General features: G+C 40.5%; 1 protein-coding gene across 1 annotated transcript in view; it reads left to right on the top strand.

Annotated features, from left to right (window-relative positions):
* Positions 1 to 4,199: 4,199 nt before the first annotated feature.
* Positions 4,200 to 19,574, top strand: part of ANO3 (anoctamin 3) — a 194,979-nt gene continuing 179,604 nt past the window's right edge. The window contains exon 1 of the mRNA XM_042837290.1: positions 4,200 to 4,245. The gene's annotated coding sequence lies outside the window, so the exon portion shown is untranslated. The remainder of the gene's footprint in view (positions 4,246 to 19,574) is intronic.

Raw genomic sequence — 19,574 nt, 5'->3', positions numbered from 1 at the left:
TGCCTGCATAATCAATAGATACCAAGATGTTACAATCACAAAATAAACAAGAGAGTTAAGCGAAGTGGACTATGACAAGAGAATAAATGGAAGGCTTACCCTTATTCTGGACTCACCACAAAACACCAGAAGGAGGGATCTCCAGACAAGATCCTTCCCCACTGGAAGCCAGCTCTTCAATAGGTCTAGGTCTAGGTGCAGCCTGGCTCCACCCCTTCCAGCAGCACGGGTGAATTGCCTTCACCTGTGCTCCTCTGGCTGACTCATGGCTCACCTCAGGTGATCAATCAGAGGTTCAGGCTGTGACTCAGCAGTTCCCATACACTCCACCCCTTCATGGCGTGAACCAATGATCAGGTTTACTAAAGGCTAAGCTTTCCCTTTTACAGAGATCCGCTATATCGCGACGCTTATACAATTTTATCGCGACGTGTGTTGGTACAATTCAAGATGAGTGATGATCAGTGAATGTCCATATTCTTCTATGGGCCAGTGCTCGATGATGTGACTGGAGGCATGAGGTCCTGAGGTGCAGGTCCGTTCTATGTTCCATCAGTCCCATGCAGGCCATCACCGGGTGTTGTACGTGATCTGACAGCAACACTGGAACGCTTGATGGCATTTTGTTCCTTCCGGTGGTCCTGAAGGCTCACAGACTCACGGGGAGTAATACAGATGTTTCACAGGTACCAGAAAGGGAAGGTCTGCTCTCCAGAAGAGCATAATAAATCTGTGCTTTATGAGCATGTCTTTTATTGAGCGACATCTGAACACAGAAAGTGTTCTTAAACCTAATTTAGTGGTTAATCAGGTAGTACTGTGACAACCTACTCACTTCTGTTAAACATATGCAGTAATATTTTACAAGCAATCTCTTCTGTATCCATGCAAGTATATCCACTGAGAACCATTCTAATTCCACTCCATTCGGCCTGTCCAAGAAACCATTACTCTCAATCTGTTTTATCTTCCTTTCCCTTTTTACCGGCCCCGCCCTCCCCCCCCCCAAAAAAAATACCATTTACATTTTAGCTTATTTATTTATGGCTGTTTCTATGGCGTCAACTCTTGATTAAGATAGAAACAAAAGCATCCTAAGAAAATATGTATCAGGATGTCAGGCCTGTTCTCAGCAGAAAGAACAGGATGTAGATTGTTTTTTCTCCTTTATTTCACAACATTTGATTTAAAAGCCCAACTTTTTCAATGGAAAAGCTAGACTGCTTTGCATGAAATTTTACAAAGGCCATCCTTAAACTTGCCTGTAATTTCATTAGCAGTTTCATAGAAGACTTGTCTCTTCAGGCCTTAGTGATGCTGATTCCATCCTTTCGTGGCTGATGATCACATCATATTAAAAACAATAAAATCTTAACAGACAAAGGAATCTGAGCTGTGCTTTTCCATTTTTAGTCATAAGCAGCTGGAAAGGCATCAGTGCCCAAGGAAGGTTCCATCATGTAAATGCTTGCTGCAAGTGCATTTTAATTATCTTCACTTTTGGAGGAGTTCGAATAAATTCTAAGAAAAGGATGAAAGCAATAAGACACAGCATTTTCCTGACCAAGAAGTTACTGAAAAGTAACAAAATTCTTCCCATTAGCTTTCCAGGGTTATCACTATTTTTTTGGAGAATCAAAGAATCCATCTACTTCATGCATGAAAAGATTTCATAGTAACTCCAAGATGTGGAAACTTTTTTATTACAGGAAGTTCAAAGATGTAACTAATATTAAATGCAACAGATTGTTTTGAAAATACATGCAATCACAAAATGAGGAATCGCTGCTCCTAGGGACTGTGAAGTACAAGTTGTCAGACATTCTAAAGAAGCCAAATAATGACTTGGTGTTTAGACAGATTTTCCACTCAGAGAAAGCTATAAGGCTTGTATCCTGAAAGGCTGCCAGGGCAACTTAATCATGCTGGCTTTTGCTTAGTCTCAGTGTATTTTAAAATACTGTGTGCTCTAAGGCACATTACGGTCGTCTGTATTCTTTACTCAGAGGATGATGAGGAACAGACACAGGTTGCCCAAAGAAGTTGTGGGTGCACCCTGGAGCTGCTCAAGGCCAGGTTGGATGGGGCCCTGGGCAGCGTGATCTGGTGAGGGACAACCAGCCTGTGGCTGGGGGTTGGAACTGGATGGTTTTTAAAGTCCTTTCCAACCCAAGGCATTCTGTGATTCTGTCATTCTATAATCTGGTAAATATTCAGCTGAGATCTTCATCCCTAGGCAAGGCATCATACACATTTGTGTATATCATACCTAACTCATGAAAATGGACTCAAATGTGGGTTTTGTGTTTGTTTTTGTTTGTTTTTTTTTTTTTTTCTTCATACAAATAGTAGATTCAATACCTTATTAAAAGTACAGGGCTTACTGAAGTGGAGAAAAATATTGAAAATACAAATGCAAAGCAAAGGTCTTACCAGGAAAAAAGGAAAAGGAAAAAAAGATTTAAAAAAAAAAAAGAGAGAGGAGAAGAGGAGAAAAGAAAAGTAGAGAAAAGACAAAGAAAGGAAAGGAGAAATGAAAAGGAAGATAAAGCAAAAGGAAAGGGAAGAAGAACCACCTGCTCTTATTTTTAATTACACTGTGCTAGGGTCTATCATGACAGGTGAGAAAGGGACTTTCTGGTAGCACACCAAACAAATTAATATGTGGTTTAAATGCATCGTGAAGCATATGTATGGGAACTACTGAGTCACGGCCTGAACCTCTGATTGATCACCTGATGGAGCACTGAGTCAGCCAGAGGAGCACAGGTGAAGGCAATTCAGCTGTGCTGCCGGAAGGGGTGGAGCCAGGCTGCACCCCTCCTAGAACTATTTAAGAGCTGGCTACCAGTGGGGAAGGATCTCTTCTGGAGATTGTCTCTATTGGTGTTTTGTGGTGAGCCCAGCCGAAGGGTAAGCCTTCCGTTTTATTCTCTTTTGTTATTGTTATTTGCTTTGCTTAACTCTCTTGATTACATTGCAATTGTGACATCTTGATTTCCATTGATTATACAAGCATATAACACACTGGGGCCAGGGTTTTTTCTTTGTTTGTGATTGCAAATGAACAAAATTTGTCTACAATTTGTGTGCTCTGGCATGCAGCCTGGGAAAAGGCATTCTGCGAGGGCATGCACCTATAAACCATGCAGAAATTGAAATCAGTACATTTTTATGCAGTTCTTCTGAAAGGAACAGCAGATACTGGTTACCAACTGGCAGAGGGCTCTGTGGGGCTATGAGGGGCTCTGTAGGGCTATGTGTAAGGGTTGCTGTAAGTGTTTGCTGGGACAGTGGTATGGCTGAGTCAGCCACAGCTCTGGGTGCCCAGGGGTAACAGTGGAGAGGTCTGCAGTGCAGGGGGATTTGCAGCCTTGCTTGGTGGGCCCCTGGAAGGAACGCTGTGGTTGGTAAGGCTTGGATGAAAGTACAACTTTAGCAGGCTTGCTGTGCAAGCATACATTGCTTCTTTACTTATTTCTCCTGTCCTGCTGGGTTAAGTGACTCCAGAGGTTTGAGCTGAAGCCCAAAGATAGGGGAGCTCTGCAGAGACAGGGGGGTTGTGGATTCAGTCCGGAGGAGTGCCCCAACCTGGTGTCCCCCAGGCTGGGCAGGCCCTGTGTGCCCCATCAGGCTGCACTGCCTCACCAGCTGCATCTGCAGGTTGGCTCTTCAGATGGCTAGAGACTCCTGTTACTCATCATCTCACTGTGGAAGCTAAAAACAATAACACTGATGCCAAAGTAGGGGAAAATATTTTCATTTTGAATCATTTGCCACAGCAGAAATGCATCTTATAAACCAGCACCTAGATAGCTCTGTGCTGCGTGGTTCTGATGGTTGATCCCATTTTATTCCAAAGAGACCAGCAGACTGAGATGCAAGCATTTTCAGTAAAAAAAAAAAAAAAATGACATGTATTAAATGATGTCCAGAAGGCCATATTTTATGTTTGCCTCATCAAAGTTTTGGATGCATTGGGACACGAGTGTGGAAAAAAGGAGAAAATGTATGGTTTTGGTGCTGTTTGAAGTCTTGGCAAATACCAGGCCTGCACATCCAAAATAAGGTTTAGACAAGGGATATTTCTCTTCTACATCCACGTGCTTTGAAGTAGGAAAAGGAACCACAGAGGGACCACGTGTCTCTGTTCACTGCATCAACACCCAAGCAGTGCTCCTGCTTTCTTCACTCAGGACAAAGCACACAACTAGGTCACACTACTTGGGGCGTAGTTCCAGTCAGGTAAGAGAGGTATGAGATTCAGTGGGATGTGTTTTAGTTTTCTCTTTGTCTTGAGAGAGAGGTGGAGAGAGAGGCAATGGATTGCATTGCACATTGATCTCATACCAACACACACACAAACGGTATTTCTTTCACATTAACTGAATGAACACTTTTCCATCCAATTTTTTTCAAGATCATTTCTGCTCATTCTGTTTTAACTCGAAGAAGTTGTTTTCCTAGTAGTGGCTGTTGCATAAGTTCAGCTGCATTTCTCTGCTAATGCCTGCCCAGCAAGGTCTTACACTTAACAATCTCTCTGCTGCCATTTTACTACTGTGCATAGCCCTGTTACATATGACAGCGTCTGCTACAGTAACTTTCACATTTGTTGAATGTTTGCAATTAAAAGACCATTTCAAAGTAGTAGCAAAAAATCCTTTTGAGGTTGGAAATATTGCGGAATCAGAGACCTGACTGATGGACTGTATCAAAATAGCAGGCAGAAAAAACACTTGTTCATCTAAATAAGTGTGGATTCTCAGGTTAGAAGAATGCCCTCCTTATCTGGAGTGAATTCTTAGTAGTTAAGAGACATATCTTGTGTATATAAAAATAATTTTAAAATTAAATATAGAAAATAAAACCAAAAGCTTTGATTAGCTTCATTTCCCTGCTGGAAATTCATGGGGAGTATTTGACCTTGGCAAATGTGAATCTTTTTAAGGCAAATACTAATTGCACAGCCATGAGAGCTCTGTGTGCCAAGTCTTTGTGGAGTACCAGAAGCTGTAAGCACACCTGCTGGCTATTTTTGATGTAGCCTTTATGCTGCTGGAGTGTGACCATGTTACCTGAAAGCCTGCCATCTGAAATCACCAAATAAAGTGTTTCCAGGTTATTTGGGTGGGGAGATAAGGGGGTTTTCATTAGATCTTAATTTGCAAAGGAACATTATATCCGGAGCTGAAGCTAGGGATAAATATCTTTTATTTATTTTCCAGGTTTCATTATTTACCCTTTGCAACAAAACTTGTTTCTGTTCATACAGTATTTTGTGCACTTCCATATTGGAACACATCATGGTTCTGTCAGACAGCAAAGAGAGGTTTTGTCAGCGGAGATCTGAGTTTGGGAGGGGGTAAGGGGTTGTCTAAATTGTGAGTGAAACCTGGGAGTCAGGGAAATGCCTGTGCAGTATATTTAGCATCTTCATTTTGTATGAACAACTATATTAATCTGAAGTGGTTTAGTTGTGCGTATGGGTGAATTAAACCAGCTGATTGATGATGCTCTTTTCTATACCTGCAATATTCCTGCGATTTCTTTTTAATAATTGCAGTCAGATTCATTTCACTTTTATGGACAATATACTACTAAACGTGTGGAACTTAAAAAAAAAAAAAAAAAACTGAACATTGAACAGGCAGAGAAACCACTTCCAGGCATTCTTGTTCTTCAGTACTACTTATGATGCATGCAAAGCACCAAAATATACACTTGAAACATCTCCAATTACTGTTGTTCAAGATAACACTGTGTATGGGGAAGAACAGTGTGCACATTTGTCAGTTAATCAGCAGTGTTGGTGGAAAAAAAAATCATTTTAGTTTAACTGCAAGGGTTTTATACCTGTGTCTAATGCATACCATCCTTAAATTACTGGGAAAAAACGAACAAACATTGAGTGACCCTTTCAGGAGCTATAAATACTGTGGGCAGTTTGAACTGAATTTCTGTGATCACAGGTTGTATAAATTAGGTTAGGCAACCATCTATATTGCTTCTTTCAGTGTTCACTTACAGCCATTGACGCTTTTGTTATGCCATCACACCCTCTGTAGGGGAGCTGTTAGGTCGGGGCTTGAATACCTGGTCAAGGGCTGTGAATTGCTTAGGGAGCACAGGCAGATTATTTGCAGCTGTGCTCCCCAGGTGGCCAAAAGGGAATCAGTGTGCAGTCCCTCTGAGTTCATATAAGGGCCAGCCACTGAAAGGGAGAGCATCTTTTGGACCTAGGCTGCTTCCTGGGAGGTAGAGCTACATTTCCAGAAGTCCCCTTCATCAGTTGAGTGAGTTAGTTCTTCTTTTTGTATGTGACTGTTGGTTTATCTGTGAATACTTTGTTTGATATCACCGAGAACATATCAGAAAAAGTTTTACTTCCTCATTGATAGGACAGCCTCCCTTTGTGATTTTCACTTCCTATGCTATTTCAGCTGTTGAACTGGAATGTAACAGCAAGAGGACCAGTACAGATAGGATGGTTCTTCAAAGGAAAAATAAAGGTGCTCATCCATCTCTAAAGATCTAGGCTATCTATGATCTATGCAGGAAAGACGCCACAAGGGAGGGATATCCAAGAAGAAATTGTTCCATATTAGCAATCAGTCCTTAAATGGTGGAGCCAGGCTCCACCACTTTCAGTTGCAAGGGTGAATTATCTTCACCTGTGCTCCAAGGGCTGACTGGGTCTTTTCTGCAGGTGCTCAATCAGTGACTCACCCCATGACTTACCGTTTACCATACAGTACTCCTCTGTTCTTTAAACACAGTTGCTAGTCACGGTGTTAATCACAGCAGATTGTTTGCACCTGTGCATCCCAGATGACCAGGAGTGGACCTAAGGGTGGAACTCCCCTTAAAATCAAACTGAACTAGCATCCATTACCTCACATGAGTGTTTGCTATAACCTTTGCTGCCAGGGGGATAGTAATTCATTTCATTTTTAAATAGAAGCTCCCAACTACTTTCCAGGATAAATTTTCTTATGGCTACTTTTTCATTTTTTTTTTTTTTTTTTTTCCTCCCATTACTTCTCTGCTTCTGCTTAGGAATCCCTTCCATACTGAAGCTTTCCATTGTTAAAACAGTAAACCAGGATATGCACTTTCTTATTTGTGTTTCGGTATTGTATGCTTTAATATTGAGGAAGAAAGATCAATGATAAATCTTTACAGGGTAAAGCTTAATTAAATTTTGTGTTTTAAATATCTTGTGTCCTTTGGCTGTAAGGGAAACTTGTTTCTTCCCAGCATTTTGAAATAAGAATAAAATACTATTTCAATGGCAAGGGGGAATGGTTTTAAGTTGAGGGATGGAAGATTCAGGTTCAATACCGGAGGAAGTTCTTTACCAAAGTTGAAAATATCCAAATAATTTGTCAGGTTGGTATCTCTGATAAAAGCAGATTTTATTTGCGATTGCAGTGATGGACATCCAGCAAGCAGGAGGACACACAGAATACAGTGTCACATCTTTTATGTCCCCACACTTATCTTTTCCTCCCCTGGTTCCTCACTGGCTGAGTACTTTGGGTTCACAAATCTTCCCGACACTTAATGAAACATATCTAAACATAAATTGTTGCTGTTTAAACGTATATATTGCTAATAGTTTAACTTCTCCTCAAGTTTTCACTCAGGTCTTTTCTGCCCAGCACCAACAATTAGTAGTCTTTCAACATAATGAGCCTATTGATATCCTTGTCACGCTGTTTAAGAGTGGGATGTCTAACGTGTCTTTAACTCAGTGCTCAGAGGTATTCCAGATGGCTGGACAGACCAGAGCTGCAGTCTTTGTACCTATAAACTATTCCATCTACCTAATCTCCATGACTATAACAGCTGTCTACTGAGCACGCAAAGACTATCAGAGACCCTGATGAATTAAAAAGACCCTCCTGAAAAGAACTATTAGTAAAATATTTATCTTATCAGTTCTAATGCAGAAACATCTCATTCCTATTACCAAGAGAGTGTTGAGGTGCAGGAACAGGCTGCCCAAAGAGACTCAGCATGCCCTGCCCCTGGAGGTGTTCAAGGCTGGGTTGGATAGAGCCCTGGGCAGCCTGGTCTGGTATTAAATGAGGAGGTTGGCAGCCCTGCATGAGGCAGGGGGGTTGGAGCTTATGATCCTTGAGGTCCCTTCCAAGCCATTCTATGAATGACTTTTTTTTATGTACTATGAGATAAAGGCGTGAATAAGAAGTTAGCTATGACTCTGGATCCTGGCTTTGTTGAACCAGAAGCTAATTAGGAGTGACAGAGGAACAAAACAAGAAGTGATGAAACTGTATTTTAAAAAAAGAAAGTGTGAACATGTCCAGTCTAACTCAGAGGTGCAGAATCATATGCTCCTTGTTAGCCCAGTGAAGTTGTCAAGCTAAGGCCTTGTGATAACCATGGTAACTCCAAGGTGAATGGTTGCTGCTGTTGTTGAATTTAAAAACATTTCTCCTAAGTCCTTGGAAGATTCTAAAGCCTTAACCCATTAAAATAAGTGAATCACAAACCTTCTACCTTATTTTTATGCCTATCTGTAATGATTACTACAAAAATTCCATGGAATTTCTGTGGGTTTGCAGGGTGTTGACATGCAATTGCTCTGATTTTAGGTTTGAATTATCGAACTTGAAAGCTTATGTATTTTTTTTTCCTTTAGGTTGCATTACATGATCTAGGTAGCATTTTGGTTCTCTTGAAACATTTCAGATTGTCTCCTGCAAGGCTGAATCCTCTGGTAAAAGGTGAAGGGTTCATCTGGAGTATAAGCCTCAGAAGTTGAGTGTGTTTGCTGTGTAAACGTTTAAGATGACTTGCCAACTGCTGGAAGGAAAGGAGTTAAGTGGGAGGGCTTATTGATGTATTTCACTGTGTTTTAAAGCTGAAGCAAGCTTTATCAACCACCTAGACAGTGGGAGTGAGTGCACCCTCAGCAAGTTTGCAATGACAGCGAGCCTAGTGGCATGGATGACACCGTAGAAGAAGGAGACAACACTCAGAGAGACCTGGGTAGGCTTGGGAAGAACACTCATATGGGCATAATGAGGTTCAACAAGACTAAATGCAAGGCTTTCTCTGCTCTTGTGAGGGCCCCATCTGGAGTGCTGCATCCAGGTTTGGAGCCCTCTGTATAGGAAGTTCTGGAGCAGCTGGAGTAGGTCCAGAGGATGCTCAGAGCACTAAAACACCTCTCCTATGAAGAAAGACTGAAGGAACTAAGCTGCTGCAGCTGGAGATAGGTCTACAGAGACCTTGTTCCAGCTTTTCAGTATTAGATGAGGCCTTATAGTCAGGAGGATGACTGACTTTTTATGTGGTCTGATATGACAAGGGGGAATGGCTTTAAACTGAAAGAGGAGAGAGATGGCTTAGATGTTAGGGGGGAATTCTTCAGAGATCGGTGTGGCACTGGCCACAGATTCAGGTTGTCCAGAGAAGCTGAAGATGTCCCATCCCTGGAGGCATTCAGTGATAAGTTGGATGGGGCCCTGGACAGCCTGATCGGCTGTGTATCAACCTTGCCCATGGTAGGCGGTTGGAACTGGGTGATTTTTAAGGTCTCTTCCAGTATAAGCCATTCTGTGACATCTATATTACTTTATAGTCAAATGAATGTTACAGTAGCTCTTTGAGGGATGTATTATGTGCACTGGTGAATTGGACTGGGGACAAAGCTGTGCAATCTCTCACTTCTGTCTGAGATCCAGAGCAGCACTTATGGAGAGGCTGCTTCACAACATAAAGTTTGTTACTAACAAACATAACACACCGTTGCTGCTTGGGACCCATGCAGGCTTTTCACTCTAGTTTGTCTTCAGAAAGAAAATGTTTTCTCCAAGGAATCTGGGGTAAAGTGAATCTTTTTTAGATGTAAGAATTTCTGTACTTGCTGGAGCTGATAACCTGGGGTTATTGGCTGACAGCCTGGTGTTTCTGAAGCTTTTTAATCTTTTTTTTTTTTTCTTTCAGCTCTTCTTAAGTGAGCTGTTTTGTATTGAAGAGTGAGAGTTTACGAAGTTTAGAACGCACTAACATTGGATGATAGTGGGGTGTGTTCTGCTCACTGAATAGGTTAATGTTTTGCTTTTTATGTATAGTTTGGGGACGTTGTTTCTGTGTATACTAACAAGTGCAAAATGTTTGTGCAGGCAGAAGAATGCTATGATGACACTTCTATGAAGGCTTCCACTTTCTCAGCACTTAAGAGTCTTGATTCATCACAGTAATACCTTTCTCTTCCCTTTGTAATCAACCTACATACAAATGGTTTCCCAGGAAACCATTTGTTTTTGTCAAAGTTCAAAGTAACCTTTGCAGAGCTTAGCCAACTTCCACTTTTGCAGTTAAAAAAAAAAAATCCTCCCAAGAACCACAATTCTTTAATTTATCCTCTGAGTTCTAGAGGGTATCTGTTATATCCTTATCCAGTCACCAGGGAAGTGCTGTCTGTGACAGACATTACCCATGGACAACCTTATGTCTTTGTGCCTGCTTTCTCAATTTCATTTGGGCCATAAAGCAAGAAGTTGCTGGGTGCAGCTGCTGAAAATTCTTATTGGTGTTCAATTTAAGATGTACATAACTGTTGTTGATTGCTACCTACGTCATAGAAGAAATGTCAGCCTGGTGCTACATGCACAAGAAAACTGATTTCAGACTTCTTCGTATCTCCAGTTACGATATTAGTTGACATGTTGAGACAGCATTACTTTGTCCTGGTGTTTCACAATCTCTGTGCTTGTTCTCCTGTTGTGTAATGATGTGAAAATAACTAATTTTTGCTCCAGATTTTGGTTTATTAGTATAAGTATGGAAAAGACTGCAGTTCTTTCATTCACTGATGTTATGGGTTATACGTCACATTGCTATTAGCAGAGGAGTCTTCCTACCTGAATTCTCAATACTGTCACAGATAAAGTGATGCTCTGCTCAGTTTCTCTCCAACTGGCTTTAGTTAATGCTTCACAATGGACTGCACATGTTTTACTTTGCCTTTTCACTTGTCCTTTTAACAGGACAGAAGCTACAGCAATACATAATGACCCAACAAATCAAAGCAACTGTGAAGTGCTGTACTGCTTCCAAATGTAAAGATGGTTTAAGGTGGTCAAGGCTTTAATCTCTAGAACTTGGATTGTTTGGAGCTAAATATTATAACTGAGAATTGCATGGGGTTCTTCCTGTCTGTTTACTTAGTATACTAGTTCCAGTTCTGTGTAAGAAGTTTTCTTCTAACTTCCGTGTTCAGTTAGGATAAGAACAACTGCAGTCAACTAATCCACTTTAGGGAATGGAGCTCCTTAAAATACTATGAGATGTACTGATTTTTTTTTTTTTTTTTTTTTTTCATCCTCCATATCAAAGCAATCTAGTTACTATTTTCCAGAAATGTGAGACCTGGTCTCTCCTTATGCAATACAGAAAGAAGCCTGGTAAAGTCTTCAATTTCTTGGTGCCTAGGCTTCATATTGCTTCTAGGGGAAAAGAAAACAACGCCGCTGGGGTTTAGTTCAAGTTCCTGAATACCACCGACGTCCCCATGGCGTCATCACCACCGACTTCATTTTTTCAATGCCTTCATTTTTACAATGCCATTAGCACATTCTCTTACAGAAATCCTGCTGTCCAGAGAACTGGATAGGCAGTCTGGCAGGAGAATTAGACAGCTGACTTGACTGTCAGGCTCTAAAGAATTACGATCAGTGCTAAATGGTCCAAACAGCAGCTGGTTTATAGCAATTGGACTGGTCAGTACAGTGGAAAACACGTTACAAAAAAGATGTGATGACAAAAGAACTGGTGCAATAGAAAGGTGCTATAAAGAAGGGAAGAAGACTGCTCGCCCATATCAGAAGATTCTAGGTTCTGAGGGGGAAGCTTCACCAAGAAGAAATCACCAGGGAGATCCTTTCCCAGTGGCAGTCAGCCTTTGAATGAGGTCTAAGAGAGATGGTGGATCCAGGCTCCCCTCCTTTTGGAAAGTGAATTGCTTTCTCCCCAGAGCTGACTGAATCCTTTCCCCCGGTGCTCAATCAGTGGTTCATGCCATGATTCAGTAATTACCATACATTGGTTATTAATGCCATTCTTGTGCCTATCCTCAATACAGCTCAGTGATCATTGCATATAGTGAGCTGAGGGAGACAGATCAGAATGCAACAGACAGGGTTTGCTAGCGAGAGGAATGTTGGCAGGTTGAAGAAATGGCCTGAAATAAGAATGATCAAATTCAATAAAGATACAAATTTGAAATCTTGCATGTGGAGTGATAGAATCCAAAGTAACTAAAAGCACTGTACTGTCTAGGTAGGGTTTTCATGTAGAAAAGGAATTAGAAGTCACAGTGAACATGTCACCCACTGGTTAGCAATGGGCCCTTGGATGGAGGAAGGCTGGTCACATATGAAATTACTGCCCAGCTCTTTATCCTAATTTTTCCCCTTCCTTCAGCATTTCTGTAACAGGATCTAGAGTGCTGTATTCAGTTCTGGGCTGCCCACAATGAAATGCAGGAGTGTAGGGGAACTTACAGGTCATGGCTTGAACTGGTGATTGAGCACCTGGTGAAGGGCTGTGTCTGGCCAGGGAGCACAGGCAGATTGTTTGCACCTGTGAACAGAAGGGGTGAACCAAGGGTGGTGCCCTCCTGGGCTGGTATGAGGACTATAGCCACTTAAAGGAGAGCATGTCTTGGGTCTGGTCTGCTTACTGAGAGGAGCGCTGCACAGCCAGAGAGAGAGCTTCTTCATCAGTTGGGCGAGTTTGACTCTTCTTTCTGTTTATGGTTATTGTCCTATCTGTGAGTACTTAACCTGGTATTGTTAAGAATCTGTCAGAAGCAATTCTGCTTTTCTCTGAGCAGAACATAGGAGCAGGTCCTGTGGAAGGCCATCAAGGCTTTGAGGTGGCTGGGATAAGCTAAATGTCAGGAGGCTCTGAGAAACCTGAGCTTCTGCAGGAAGAGAAGGGTGAAGGAGTGACCTTTAGTGTAACAAAATGAGGAATGAGGAATTCAAATTAGAAAAACAGGCAGTTACTGTCAGATAGAAGATTTACTTTGGTTTTTAGGGTGACAAGGCAATGGAATATGCTGCTGAGAGGTTGAATAGACTCCATCTTAAGATGCAAGGCAACTTTCAGCACTGGAGACAATAACAGTTGCTTTTTTTTTTTTTTCTCTGCTTGAATTACACTATAGTCTACAACAAGTTGGGGCTGGGTGGAGGAATATCCGAGATCATAAGATCATCTCCAACACCTCTGAAAGTAGGCTTTTTCTTTAAGGAATAAGTTGATTGGAAATCGCTTGTTGCCTCCAGGGATGTGGATATTATTGATACAGTTGTTGCACTGTATGTTAGTGGTGAGTTTAAAATGCTAAAAGTAGACTTCAGAGGGGGGATGATGTTTCTTGAGGGTTGGTTTTCTTTCTTAATTCAATATTCTGCAGTAAAGGAGAAAATCAGTTTTTTTTTTTTTTTTCTTTATTGCATTTCAAACTTGATATTTTACTGAGGAGTTCCAGCTACAAAGCAAAGTAAATACCCTTGGATTTTGAAAAGGCTTCTGTGCTGATTCTTTCTTGCATTTTCAAAATTTGGACTCTCACTGGAAGTGGAAGCAATTCATATTTTGTAGTTTTGTTCTGGTTCTGACATGTAGAACACGTTCTCCTTCTTTATCAGTGAGTTGTTGGACTACACATCTGCCTGGCAATTACGGTATTAGGAAGTATGTGTGTTCTAAGTTGTCTTGGGGAAATCCTACTTGTTCTTGTCCAAGTGAATTGTAGAGCTTTAACTGATAGCTGTCAGCTGATGAGTAGTGGCTGCTGGAAATTGGATTTGGGATTTTAGTGGAAAATTATGATGTTGACAAATGTAGTGCATTGAAGTGGAAAATTAGCCTTCACAATGTGGATATTCTGAGAAGAAAACTTGTGGGGGATGATTTAGTGGATAAGCAGTTGAAAAGACCAAAAGACTATGGTTAATTGCACAACTTGCTTTTTGGGTTATTTCTGTTTTTATTGAATAAACTGTAGGTGAATGTTTCATTAACTTGGCTTTTAAATCTAGTCAAACAGCTATTTCTAATCTCAAATTTGTTATGCTTGCTGGCCTGACAATGTACAATGAGTAGCCACTGGAATTATCAAGTGACCTGGAGACTAAGTATTTTAATGACTCGTCTCAAAGCTTTTAATTTGCTTATTTTGTGATGAAATATTTTTGTTGCTATTTCCAGGAAACTACTGCTCCTGCTTTGGTTGTCCAGACTATAAAAGCTTAAAATGCTCTTAGGTACTTTGTCAAAATGGTCCGCAGCATAAGTAACCCTCACTGCAGACTGCTTTTTACCAGTTTTCCAGTCTCTAGACTTCAGTTAACATAAAACTACTGAAAACTTATATAATACCATTGTACAGGTAATTCATCTGATTATCCCCATGTGTTTATACAGACTGGGCAAAGAACCCCTTGAGAGCAGCCCTGCAGCCTGAACTTCTTCAGTTGGTTTTGGTGTTTCATCACTTTAATGTACGAGCACATGATTGAACGAAAATGTCTTGGTATTACACAGTGTAGTAATTCATTGCTTTGTGCTGCTTACTGGAACTTGTGCTTAAGGAAACAATTTTGCAAGGCACAGCTGAGCAATTGCTTACCTGGTAGGTTCCTTTCACTTTTCTACTTGGCTCCATAAGTCCACAGCAACTGAGAAACTTGTTTCTTTTTATCTGAAAGTATGTTGGTGTTTTGACAGGTCTTTAGTAGCATTGTGGCTCTTAATGATCAGTCTGAGGGGAGAATCTATACTGAACTAATCACTTCTTTTGAGTAAATGATCTCAGAAAGTAGAAGAATAACAGTGCTTTTACACAGTGTTTATAAGAATTCCTAGTACTCTGAATAGCTTTGCAGCTGTATTCGCTTTGTATGTGGGAAGTTCTTGAAGTCACAAATAGTCCAGGAATTACATTTGAGTGGTAGAAGAAATGGGTGGTGAATGATCAATCTTTAAGAAAGCTGACAAAGAAGGAGAACTCTATTCTTGTTCTGCTTCTGGAAGAAGGTCATACTGAATCAGTACTTCCAGGTTTTCTTCTCTGGCTGTAGATAGGAAGGACTTCTGCATCCATCTCCCATACTTCCTAGGAATGTCTGTTCCAGTAATAGTTTTGATTGCTAAGCAGTCCTAACCAGTAAAGGTGCAGGAGGTGAGATGAATCTGAGTAAAGAAATTTTTCAGAGGAGAATGAATTCTCCCCAGTTTAGGGGCTACGAGCACAGTGAACCAGTTTGCCATCCTCATTCTCTCTAGAACAGGGGAGACAAACTACTCATGTGCTGTTGACCAAGTTGATTTATTAAAGCTTCTGCTTGCCTCAGTACTGACCTTGCTTTTCATAGGCATTGGCATTGTGAATAAAATCCCTTTCTTTATCCTAAGTGTATCATAAATACTGCATGTGCTCAGGACTAGGGATATAAGTCTGAGTAATATGCCTAATGCTTGACTCACTCTGATAGTGTAGTACTCTTAAAAATTGGGATGGGGGGAGGAGGGGAGAAAAGAATGTTGAAGAAATTAGGAGTGTGAATTACTTTAACCCTCTTAGTTTTAAATGAAGTTCTCAGTTGGCCCTGTTCCTCTAAGTTAATAGGAGTTGTGGCTGGGTGTTAATGGCATCTGCTAAATACTGTTCTGCATTTCCTCAGTAGGAGGTGAAGTTCTCCAGAAATTAGACTTAGATCTTATCTAATAGTTTGTTTTTTAAATCTGGGACATGTTCACAAAGCTATGTAAGATGATTGCTGCTGCATTCAAGGGTGGATGATAAAGCCCCATTCAAGGTTCCCTTTAACTGTGGTTTTGGCAAATCAGTCCAAAGTGACTTTGTCTTTTTTCCAGCAGTGATTTGTAGTGCATTAGTAGGTAATAATCTGACACAAGTGCTTCAAGTGTGTTCTGTGGTTGACACTGGTACAAAAGGGATGACTACATGTAAAAAAAAAAAAAAAAAAAAAAAACTGTGTGCAAGCTCTGAGTACTTAAAACATTTGGAATTCATTTAAGAAATGTTGTGTGACTTCTTGTGAAAGCAACCCTATTTTGAATGAGTAATTGGGAGAGTCTGTGGCTGTTGAAATATTTAAGTTGTCTCCTGATTCTTGATGGATTGTTGCCCTTCTTCACCAGAGAAGTCCTCCTTGCTAGACAGCAAGTTTCAAGCTTACTCTTTAGACTAACTATATCGGTATGATGATTCTTCTAAGCTAAGCCTCAAGAAGAGGGAGGTGAGTAGTACTGGTGACATGGCTGCAGTACCAAATGAAGATGGGTAGAACTTCAGATATCCTGAAAACGGAAGACATGGTCTTACAGGTGAATAAATGACTCTACAGCTTTTTGAAGTGGAAATGTCTACTGCTCATTTTGTGCTGAGAGTAGGTAAAAATGGTATTTAGAAAACAATCTGAAAGCAACTTCAGATTGGAAGTGATGAATACTTTAAGCTGTAGAACTTTTAATAGCAAAGCTGAAAAGTCCCTTTTTCATAGAGAAATTGCTACAACAGTATATTTCTGCAGACTCAATTTTTTGCAGGAAAACAGTATCTGCTGTTGAGACATAGAAATCAATTATTTTCACTATATGTGAAAAAATTCTTCTGGAGAAAACAAGGAGGGAATTCAGTGAGCTGTAACTAATGTGCCATAAACAGATACTACTTGATGGAAGGAGCAAATCCAGTACGAATGGCCAGAGATGTTGCTCTGGGTATGCTTGCTATTATTACCAACTGTTATTGATACAGCTTTGTAGATTATAGGGAGTTGGTTTTTTTGAATACTAGAGGGGAGATGGGTTTAACTGGTGAGTTAGAACTACAGTAGCCACTGATATAAATGAGAAGGGGATTTATTTTCTGTAATGCGTGTTTTTGTGTACTCTTCCAATCTGAACAAAACTAGTAGATGTGTTGATGACAATTTGTCTTAGCTTTTTATTTTGAGGAGTCATAACTGAAGGTATTCCAGCTTGCATGTGCAGCTGGAATCTGTACTTGAAAAATCTGCTCATGAATGTAGCCTTATTCAGCTGTCCTTGGAACTCTTTCTCTGATCTGTTTTCCTCTTAAAAATGAAATTAGTCTATTAATCTTTGATGTTGCAGTAAGTAGGGCTCTGAAGAGTTCTGCCTGATAATGACAATAACTGACTTAGCTGATAAACTCATAAAAAAAAAAATTCTGAGTCCTTGCACTTTACAGGTAAAATGTAGTGAATAATAAATTTCGGGTTAGCTCTCACTGATTGGTGCATGCTGTAGTAGCCCATCTGATATTATATTTTGACGCTGTGATGTGAAGTTTTCTCTATGGATTCATCTGGTGACTGTTCAGTCAACGCTATGAATGTCATCTCATCATCTGGTTTTGTTTGTTCCTATATCTAGAACAGTGTTCTGCGGTTTCTGCCTAGTGAGATGCTGCCTTGCATTTCTCTACTTTGCATGTCTCAGTGTTGACTAACTTAACATGGTATTCATATGTGCTGTAGATCGTGCAGTGAGATGACATACCAGTGACACACAAGAGCAGGTAACAAAGTGGTCTTTAGTGTAAATGCGTCCTTGCATGGGGAAATGCATGCTGGGAAGTATAGGTAATGTTTATAGCCAAAATAACAGTCAAACTAAAACACCGTTGGTAAAAACTTCTGTGAATTCTAAAGCTATTTAAGCTTTTATTTTGAAAATATCTCAATTCTTCAGCACTTAAATCTCTCTCCGCTGAGACTTGATAGGCGTACACTCTTCTTATGCCTCCACACCATCTTTGATGCAAAAAAAAAAAAAAAAAAAGGCAAGAATATTTTCTTTCGGAAAACCAAAATAATAATTTCTGAGCAAACTCACTTGTATGGTGTTGTATGGCTGATGTTACATTCCAGGTGCCCCCATACTGTCTGGTTCTTACTGACAGCTGGTTATCCACCCAGTCCTGAAAAGCCATTTTACTGGTGTGCATGCCAGTAGGATACAGCAAGGCAGAAAGTAGCTTGTGTGATGGTTTAGCCTCAGACTGAGATGATTTTGACTCATGTTAAAGAGGCTTAGGAGTTTCAGAACTTTTTTTCCTTTAGCAAGAGCACTGAACCTAGGAATTGACAGCCCTCTCAAACCTGAATCTGTGATAATAGGGTTTTATCCGTCCCTTCTTCATTAGGCTTCTACTATACAACTTCCTTCTTGTAATACATAAGGAAATTGGTTTCTGTCTCTGCAGACCTCTACTGTGCTCATTCCGGTTTTATCTTTGCTTTTTATCTAACTACAAGCATGGGGTTATTTTTGCAATTAATCCAGTAACTAAAAATTCATGAATTGCTACAGAAAGAGTAGCCACTATCTGTTTTTTGTCTTCCAGTGCCAACTAAGCAAGTCGAGGGGGTGAGGAGTGGGACAGCTTATGAGGTATAGTTTAGGTTAAGTGTAAGTGGCTCTTATGAAATCTCTTCTGGTTTACTTTGAGCCCACATACCTACAGGTCAGAAATTTGAAGGAGATGGCATCAGTGTCAGCCCCTTTCATGGGCTTCAGGTTAAATTATGAATGAATGCTGGTGAAGAGCAGAGTGAGAGTAGGACAAGAAGTAATTCATATAAAATCTAGTAGGAAAATGGTGGAACGAGCAAGAGAACAAGTGCCTGTAAAATAAGGTTTATTGGGCATTTGAAGTAGGATTATGCAAGCCATACAACATCTCTTCTTGATTGCATCTCTTCTTGCATAATGTATAGGTTCTGAAAATAATGCCTCCTGTTTATTACCATAGGAACCATAATGGCTGCAAGGAGGATAGTAATGCTACCTGATAGAGCATATGTTCAGGTACAACGTAGTCACCACCATTGGCTATGCATTTCAACCAGCAGATGTGATCCATCTTTGCCACTGTTGAAACATGCCACCCACCACCTCACTGTGCTCACATCCACTGTTTGATCTCTCTATATGTTCAGCAAGTGTTAGTAAATGTCAAGGATTACTTTTTTTTTCTTTTTTTCCAAATAGAGTTCAGTGACACACTTCTTCATCCACACTTCCATTTTGGAGTCTGTTTTATCCAATTACTCTCTCCACTGCTATCTGTTGCACAGCAACAAAATGCAATAGAATATAGGTAGGAAGGTTTCACCCCTACTGCCATCCCACCAACACTCACCTCTGACATAATGGGCCTACGGAATTAAATAGGATGGCTTGCGTTCAGGGCATCCCTTGTACGTTGGGAAGTAAATAATGGAAGCATAGTTCAGAGCTCACCTCAACTACAAGTAGGGGATTTAGTGAAAGCATAGCTCCCTCTCTTGACTTTCATGATACACTGCAGAATGTCTTGTGCTGAAAAATCCTATAAAAATGCTTCCACACGATTATTTTTGGATGTTGGCAGTGATGCTGAGGGAAGATGCAGACATCTGACTGTAATCCTGGTTTGTCACTGGAGCTTGAAACAAAAGCAGATGGGCTCAATTACATTCCTTTGTGCATAA

This window comes from Centrocercus urophasianus, unplaced genomic scaffold (genome assembly GCF_019232065.1).
Source record: "Centrocercus urophasianus isolate 14NV4802_14NV808 unplaced genomic scaffold, USGS_Curo_1.0 seq_7, whole genome shotgun sequence".
Taxonomy (NCBI): Eukaryota; Metazoa; Chordata; class Aves; order Galliformes; family Phasianidae; genus Centrocercus; species Centrocercus urophasianus.
This window is presented reverse-complemented; position numbering and strand designations above follow the sequence as displayed.